Consider the following 8425-nt stretch of genomic DNA (forward strand, 5'->3'; position numbering starts at 1 on the left):
TGGGCCTCTAGGATTTATTAGGAATTTCTGAAATTGCTATTGCACTGTCCCAAAATAGACTAAATTCCAGCAATCCCCCACCAGATCCTAGAGCACACGAAATTTGCCTTTGGTTCCAAAACACTGTTTTATATACGGCACTGCAGTGGAGACTGTTAAGTTGAACTTCCACCTAGAACTCTATGCTACACTAGTAAGCAACTTGAATAGTGGACTAGGCCTTGAACGGCAAGTTTTCTGCGAATCTAGCTTCACACAAAGCCTTGACCGATACTAGGCTACCGTGGGTCTTCCCCGTGGGTGGAGCTTATGTGTCATACTCCGAGACCTTCCATGAGTTTACTAGAGAGCACCCTACTCTCATAGATTGCGATGTTTAACAATCATGCTCATATAGGTGTTTTCTTCAAAAGATGTCCTGCAAGACAACATCTCTGCTTAAATGATCCACTTAGAACACATTAAGATATACATCAACCTACCATGTAGATTAGGAGAGTATTGCATCTTCATGGAGTGGTATTGTTAATAGTAAGGATACTCTCCTCTCAGTTGACCAACAACTTGTCTTCCACATCTAATTCACGGGATCTCCGATCACATAGACTAGGTTACCACTGTGAACAACTCATATTGTTGGTCTCATACCCATCCCCTTCGATGCATTATCTATCACATTACATGATAGACCCTTAGTAAAAGGATCTGCCTGATTTTTAGACGTTTGGATATAATCCAATGTAATAACTCCTGAGTTTTTCATTTTTCTGACAGACTTTAACCTTCTCTGAATGTGTCTTGATGACTTCATATTATCCTTTGAGCAGCTCACTTTCGTGATCACAGTCTAATTATCACAGTTCATAAGGATACCCAATACAAGTTTCTCAACAACCGACAAGTCATTCAAGAGCCGACGAAGCCAATCTTCTTCGACCGTAGCCGTATCTAGTGTTGCGAGCTTTGCTTCCATTGTTGACCTTGTCGTTGGTGTCAAAACCGGCGGATCTCGGGTAGGGGGTCCCGAACTATGGACCTTGGATCGATGGGGAACAGTAGACGTGGCACACAACGTTTACCTAGGTTCAGGCCCTTCTAAGAGATAAAATCCTACGTCCTGCTTGATTATATTGCTTGTGTATAAGGGGGGTTACAGAGTAGATCTACCACGAGATCAGACAAACTAAACCCTAACTAGCAAGATGGTGATTTTTCTTCTAGCCTCTATGGACTAAACCCTCTGGTTTATATAGACACCAGGGGCACTAGGGTTTATATATAGTCGGTTACATAGAAGGGAACACCGGATCTTCCATCTGACTTGGAGCACACACCAAGGTAGAAAAACCTTGGACCAGACATAATGCGGCCCAATAGTCCGACCCATGAGAGGTAGGCCGGCCACCCGAGGACCCCCTAGTCCAGGACTCCCTCAGTAGCCCCCGAACTAGCCTTCAATGCCGGCTTCCTGTGACTCCTATTACTGCAGACTCCGGCTTGCAGGCGAGTTCCCTTGTTTTCTGAATATTTGGAATAATCTTCTCCAATTAGGCCTTTTAAACAGATGTTTGATCTAGTTTGGCTATGCACCGGACCATACCCGGATTCCAAACTGTAAAATTTACTTAGCCTCGAAGGTCAATCGTTCCAATGTGAACAGTATTTTTGGCTGACAACTTTTGGCGAAGGGTCACGACCAATCGAACCATTATGAGGGCTCGATGCGTGGCTCGAGGCACCCCCTCCGTTGACACGTCCCATCTAGGCGGAGATAGTGTTTCATTCTTTAAGGGATTTGATCAATGATCTCCCACATCTACCTGCGCGCGATGCTTCGGATATATCGGGAAGTGGTGAAGCCAATGTCGTGCTTAAAGGACTCCTGGTATCCTGGCTGCTTATAAAAAGGAAACAACGACAATTATCCCCATACACATTTCTTCTCCCTTTCGCCACATTTCTCCTGATCCATAGAGCTCAAGCACCTCGTCTCATCTTTTCTCCAAAGCTCCACTCCCCGTATTTGGCGATGGCGGGATCCGGTGCGGGGGGCAAATGGGAGGCCTCGATCGTCAGCAATAAGGATATCGTGGACTTGAAGCGTGCTGGCTATCTTCCAGCCGCCTTCGTTCACCGGGCCCCAGAAGTAAGCTAGGTCATTCCCACACCGCGTCCTGGCGAGAGGGTGGTGTTCGTTCCCCACTTTATCAGGGGGCTAGACTTTCCACTCCACCCCTTCGTTCGAGGGTTGATGTACTTTTATGGGCTAGACTTTCATGATCTAGCCCCGAATTCCATCCTCCACCTTTCATCCTTCATTACCATTTGCGAGGCTTTCCTCCGGATCCATCCGCACTTTGGCTTATGGCCGAAGGTATTCAATGTGAAGCCAAAGATTGTAGACGGCTAACAAGCAGACTGCGGGGGAGCCATGGTCAGCAAGCTTACTCGTGTAGAGTGGCCGGTGGGCACATTTATAGACACCGTCAAGGTTTGGTAGAAAGAGTGGTTTTACATTACAGAACCACGCGACGCGGCCTAGGCGGCGGCCCCGGAGTTTAGATCCGGACCACCCATGAGGCTGACGTTGTGGACCAAGAAGAGCCCCGACTGGGGGCCCTCCGAAGAAGTGGACATGCTGCAGAAACGCATCCTTAGCATGAAGAAGGTTGGTGTCAAGCTAACCAGCGTGATCCAGGTGATGCTCAACCCGCGCCTCCTCCCTTGCCAACAGCGGGACACCCCGATGTGGGCGTACAAGTCCGAAGACCCCACCACCATGCGTCACTTCCTCGACACCACCCGCGACAAGCTTTGGAGGGCGCTATTCAAACCCCAAGAAGAGGTTTGTCCAGAAGAAGATGAGGAGGACGCCGGCCTCGATACTGAACACCCCCAAGAAGGTAACAAGGCTTTCATCCGCTCGAAAGTCGGACATTCACATTATAGTAGATTGATTCTTCACTCTCCTATTTGCACAGGGTTGGCTCGAGAAGGCCGAGAAGATGAATAGTCTGGCCCCGCTGCCCGAAGACCCCATGTCGGCTTAGCTGGAAGAAATGCTGGCCGCGGCGCCTTATAAGGCGCTAGAGAAAAAGGAGAAAAAGAAGAACCTCGCGAGGGAGGCCCAGGAAGGCCTCCGCCCGCGGATCCCTTCGGACACCAAGTTCGGGGATGCCCATGCCCCCTCCAAATACGAGGGGGACCAGGACGAGGAGGGGGAAGAGGAGAGTGACTCCCCCCGTACCAGAAAAAGAGCGGCCTCCGTTGGGCACTACAAAAAAATACGCTTCCATGATGATACGTGTTTGTCACAGTAGGTCACGTTTTCTGTCAAGCTTGTACATCCATGACGATTTTATGACAGAATCAAGATAGTCATACCTGTGCTGTCGTAGAAGTGTTCCATGACATTACCAAAATTATCATCACGGAAGTGCCCACTTCCATGACGATAAATCGTGCGTCATAGAAGTGCTTTCGTCAAGGGTGACCGACACGTGGAATCGACCGTAATGGGTCGCCGCTAAGATACCGGGTCCGGTTTTGGATCCGATAACCCGCTAACAGCCCGGACCAATGGGGATTTTCCACGTGTAAAATTCTCATTGGCTGGAGGAAACACGTGTTTGCTCACCGTTGGGACAAATGTCATCCACTCATTGGATAGGAGGCGCCTATGATATGTCGGCACGTGGCACGACCCAACAGAGGCCCATTTCGGTGAAAAGGCCAGCCTAGCTAAAGGCCCACCATGTTTTTTCAGACACTAGTGGGCTGGCCCGTCAACAGCCTGCCATGTTTTGGGCCAAATTGAGGCCCATAACAGATCAGGCCCGTTCACTGCCTGCCGTGTTTTGGGCCAAATTACGGCCCATATCCGACCAGGCCCGTTAACAGGCCACTGTTCTTTTGGGCCCATTCTAAGACAAGTTTCTATTTCAGCCTGTTAAATGCCCGTTAACCAGTTCGGCCCGATAATAGTTTCGGCCTGTTAGCGGCCCGTGGTGCATCTGAGACGTTGTTGGCCGGTTTAACTTTAGGCCCTTTAACGGCCCATGCAGAAACCGAGCTATTTCTTGTTCGAAGTAACTTTAGGCCTATTAACGGCCCGTAGCCTTCGTGGATAAATTTCAGCCCAACAGGCCTATCGGCCTGTTAATGGCCCGTGGAACAGTTGGGCCTAATTACAACCCGCGTTGAATCCCGCCTACTTACAGCCCATCTGATAATTAAGTACTTTAGAAGGCACTAGGCCTGGCCAGGATGGGCCCCGCAAGCAGCCGAACAAGCTGATGAGACCTCAGTTGAGTCAACGATAGATGCTCCATCCCTAGCTGTATGGCACCATAGTGCACAAGGCAGTCCTCTGACATCTTCTGTGCATCTTTGACTTCAAGTCGGAGCTGAGCTGAAGCAAGTGTGACGCCCCGAGACCGTTGCGCCAGGTGTCTTCCAGTTATTCGCTGTTGTTGCCTTGTCTTTTGCTTGCGTGTTGCATTTCATCATGTCATCATGTGCATTGCATCATGTTTTCAAAACTTGCATCCGTCTCGGTCTCCTTGTTTCGTCCGTTGTCCGTGCTGAGCCCAGACACACTTGCTCACGCCCGCGGCACGTCCGAAATAGTATTTTATAAGTGGCCAAAAAATGTTCTCGGAATGGGATGAAAGTTGGCGTGCAGTCTTATTTTAGTGTAGATAGACTGCCTGTCAAGTTTCATCGCATTTGGAGTCTGTTTGATAGCCCAACGGATAACTATAGCGGCAGTAAAGCCGGTCTCTTCGTCGGACGTTTTCGGTCTCCGAAAATAGTCGCCGGGCCTCCCTCTCTTCTCTTCTCTCAGCTCGAGACCGCCTACACAGCTCACTACCTACCGCCAGGTCCAATCTAACCTCTCTCGTCACCCCGCAGCCCCCCTCGCGCGTGTCCGAAAGTTGTCCCGGACCCGACCCGAGCAGTCGCCACCGTTGTGTCCGGATCATCCCCAAACGTCCACAAAACATCATCGTTTTCTTATTTGGCCTCCCTAGCCTATTTTTCTTGTTCGTTCGATTACAATCGGAGGGGTGATATACCCCTAAGTCAAACCAACCTACTATATATATCTAGACAAACCACCTAATTTTAGGGTTCCTACCCTAGCGCCGCCGCCACTCTCTCTCGGGATCCCCTAGATCCGACCCAAACCACCAACCGAAACCATCTCCTTCTCCTCGATCTCCCCACCAGCCCAACCGGAGCGCTCGAACAAGTCTCCTCCTTCCTCGGGATCGACCCAGATCCCACCTGGCCAAATCCCCTCTGTATCCCCGCCACCAGGTCACGACGCCGGCCTCCTCTCTTCCCTTCCTTCGTTTTATCTCATCCTCACATCTCCGTTTCTGTTCTAGGAACGAACAGGGAGCCCACCATCGTCACGAGCTTGGTGCTCGTCGCTGCCTTCCCTCTACCTCCTCGCAGGCCTCCTCCATCCTCTCCCGAGCAGGTCCTCGCTCGGTGCCCCGCGTCCCTGCTGCCTCCAGCACGCCCGAGCCTTCTGCAGCGATTGATCCAGATTCGGATCGAGGCCACCTCTCGCGACAGACTCGTCGATCAGGAACGGGAGAGGATCTCCCGATCGAGTCCCTCGTCAACGCCGACAACCACCTCTATCAGGACCCCTCTCGCCGCCCTTCTCCTTCCCTTCCTCTTTTCCCGTTCTTCTCTCTCTCATTTGGAGCTCTCTATCTCCTAGAGGCCACCCAGCGCCGCCGACCTTGAGCTGCCATGGATGGAGGTCGCCAAATCCTGCAACCCTGGAGCGCCGCCGCCCGTTCCCGGCCTCCCGTCGTTGCGCCGTCGTCACCGGATCAGCATCGCTCCCAAGTCCCATGGCGCCGCCTCGCCTCTGCCTCCTGTTCCTTTGCATCGAGCGATGTGACTTCGTCCGCGTCGACCTGCTCCGATCCAGCGCCCGCGAGCGTTGACCGCACCCGTGCCTCCCCAGGCCACCTAGCTGGTCTGCTTCCTACTAGATCCGAGCCAGCACGTGAACGCTGCGGCCCAGCTCCCTCTGCCGCCAAGGCCCAACGATGCCTTCCCTTGGCACGTCACCGCTTCTCCGCTTCTGGCCCAGTGGCCCAATGTGAGCTTAGCTCCAACCCCTCCTCTCTGTTCAGCCCAGCAGTGCACCAGATTCGGCTTGTTTCTATTTTTTTCCAAGCACTGTGATTTTCTCTTTTATCCAGAAAACTGTTGTTTTACAGAAAAGTCCCTAGACAACATGCATTTGATAACTCACCAACCGTGTATCGGTTTGAAATAAGTTATATATGAAACTTGCTTAGAATTTTGTCTAGATTCATAATATCCAATTTTCATCTATGTTTAAAATGTTTAAAATGATGTTTGCATAAATTTTGCCCCTATGTCATGTTAAAATACTTTATTTCATAACTAAATAACCGTAGCTCCAAATCTAATAAACTTTATATGTAAATGGGGTGGAAAAATGCCTAGTTTAACATGGTGGCATCATCTTGCATGTTTAATAACTATAAAATATGGTTTAAGGCAGAGCAGTACCAAACCGTAAAATATGCACATGAGGTTTTTCCGGAATTGTTGTTTGTTATTCCCGGCCTCATTTAAACTTGCCTAGATAGATAGTTTCTTTATGCTTCATCTCTTCCCATGCTAACAACATTTAATCTTGTTGGGTACATAAATGAGAGAGAACTAAATAAGTCATGTGGTGTTTTCTTCAATATGCAACTCCGTTGCATAATGAGCTCCACTTAATTTGTAGGATTGTTTGTGCACTTTGCCATGCCATGCTTCATTAAACCGGACATGCATCATACTTGTTATGCATCATGCCATGTTGTTGTAGTGATTGTTTACTATGTTGTTTGCTTCTTTCCGGTGTTGCTTCTTCGGGTTGGTTCCGGTAACGTTGTGTCGTGAGGATTCGTTCGACTACGTCCGTTTGTCTTCCTCATGGACTCGCTCTTCTTCCTTGTGGGATTTCAGGCAAGATGACCATACCCTCGAAATCACTTCTATCTTTGCTTGCTTAGTTGCTCGCTCTTTTGCTATGCCTATGCTGCGATACCTACCACTTGCTTATCATGCCTCCCATATTGTTAAACCAAGCCTCTAACCCACCTTATCCTAGCAAACCGTTGTTTGGCTATGTTACCGCTTTGTTCAGCCCCTCTTATAGCGTTGTTAGTTGCAGGTGAAGACTGAAGTTTGTTCCTTATTGGAACATGGAGATGTTGTTCCTTGTTGGAACATGTTTACTTGTTGGGATATCACAATATCTGTTATTTAATTAATGCATCTATATACTTGGTAAAGGGTGGAAGGCTCGGCCTTATGCCTAGTGTTTTGTTCCACTCTTGCCGCCCTAGTTTCCGTCATATCGGTGTTATGTTCCCGGATTTTGCGTTCCTTACGCGGTTGGGTTATAATGGGAACCCCTTGACAGTTCGCCTTGAATAAAACTCCTCCAGCAATGCCCAACATTGGTTTTACCATTCGCCACCTAACCTCTTTTTCCCTTGGGTTTCGCGGACTCAAGGGTCATCTTTATTTTAACCCCCCGGGCCAGTGCTCCTCTGAGTGTTGGTCCGACCGAGTAGACTGCGGGTCCACCTCGGGGCAACTTGAGGGTTGGTTTCACTCGTAGGATGTCTCATCAGAGTGAGCCCTGAGAACAAGATATATGCAGCTCCTATCGGGATTTGTCGGCACATTCGGGCGGTGTTGCTGGACTTGTTTTACCATTGTTGAGGATGTCTTGTAACCAGGATACCGAGTCTAATCGGGTCTTCCCGCTAGAAGGAATATCCTTCGTTGACTGTGAGAGCTTGTGGTGGGCTAAGTTGGGACACCCCTGCAGGGATTTGAACTTTCGAAAGCCGTGCCCGCGGTTATGGGCAGATGAGAATTTGTTAATGTCTGGTTGTAGAAAACCTGAAGTTGATCTTAATAAAAATGCACCAACCGCGTGTGTAACCGTGATGGTCGCTTCTCGGCGGGGTCCGGGAAGTGAACACAATGTTGGAGTTATGCTTGACGTAGGTTGTTCTAGGATTACTTCTTGATCATAGTTGTTCGATCATGCTTTGCCTTCTCTTCTCGCTCTCTTTTGCGAATATGTTAGCCACCATATATGCTAGTCGCTTGCTGCAGCTCGACCTCATACCTTTTACCTACCTATAAGCTTAAATAGTCTTGATCGCGAGGGTGTGAGATTGCTGAGTCCCCGTGACTCACAGATACTTCCAAAACTAGCTTGCAGGTGCCGTTGAACCGTGCAGATGACGCAACCCAGCTCAAGGAGGATCTCGTTGGAGATCTTGCCCTTTATGTTGTTTCGTTCTAGTTGATCAGTAGTGGAGCCCAGTTGGGGTCGTTCGGGGACCGTGTCGCTTTT

This window comes from Triticum urartu, chromosome 4, assembly GCF_003073215.2.
Source record: "Triticum urartu cultivar G1812 chromosome 4, Tu2.1, whole genome shotgun sequence".
Taxonomy (NCBI): Eukaryota; Viridiplantae; Streptophyta; class Magnoliopsida; order Poales; family Poaceae; genus Triticum; species Triticum urartu.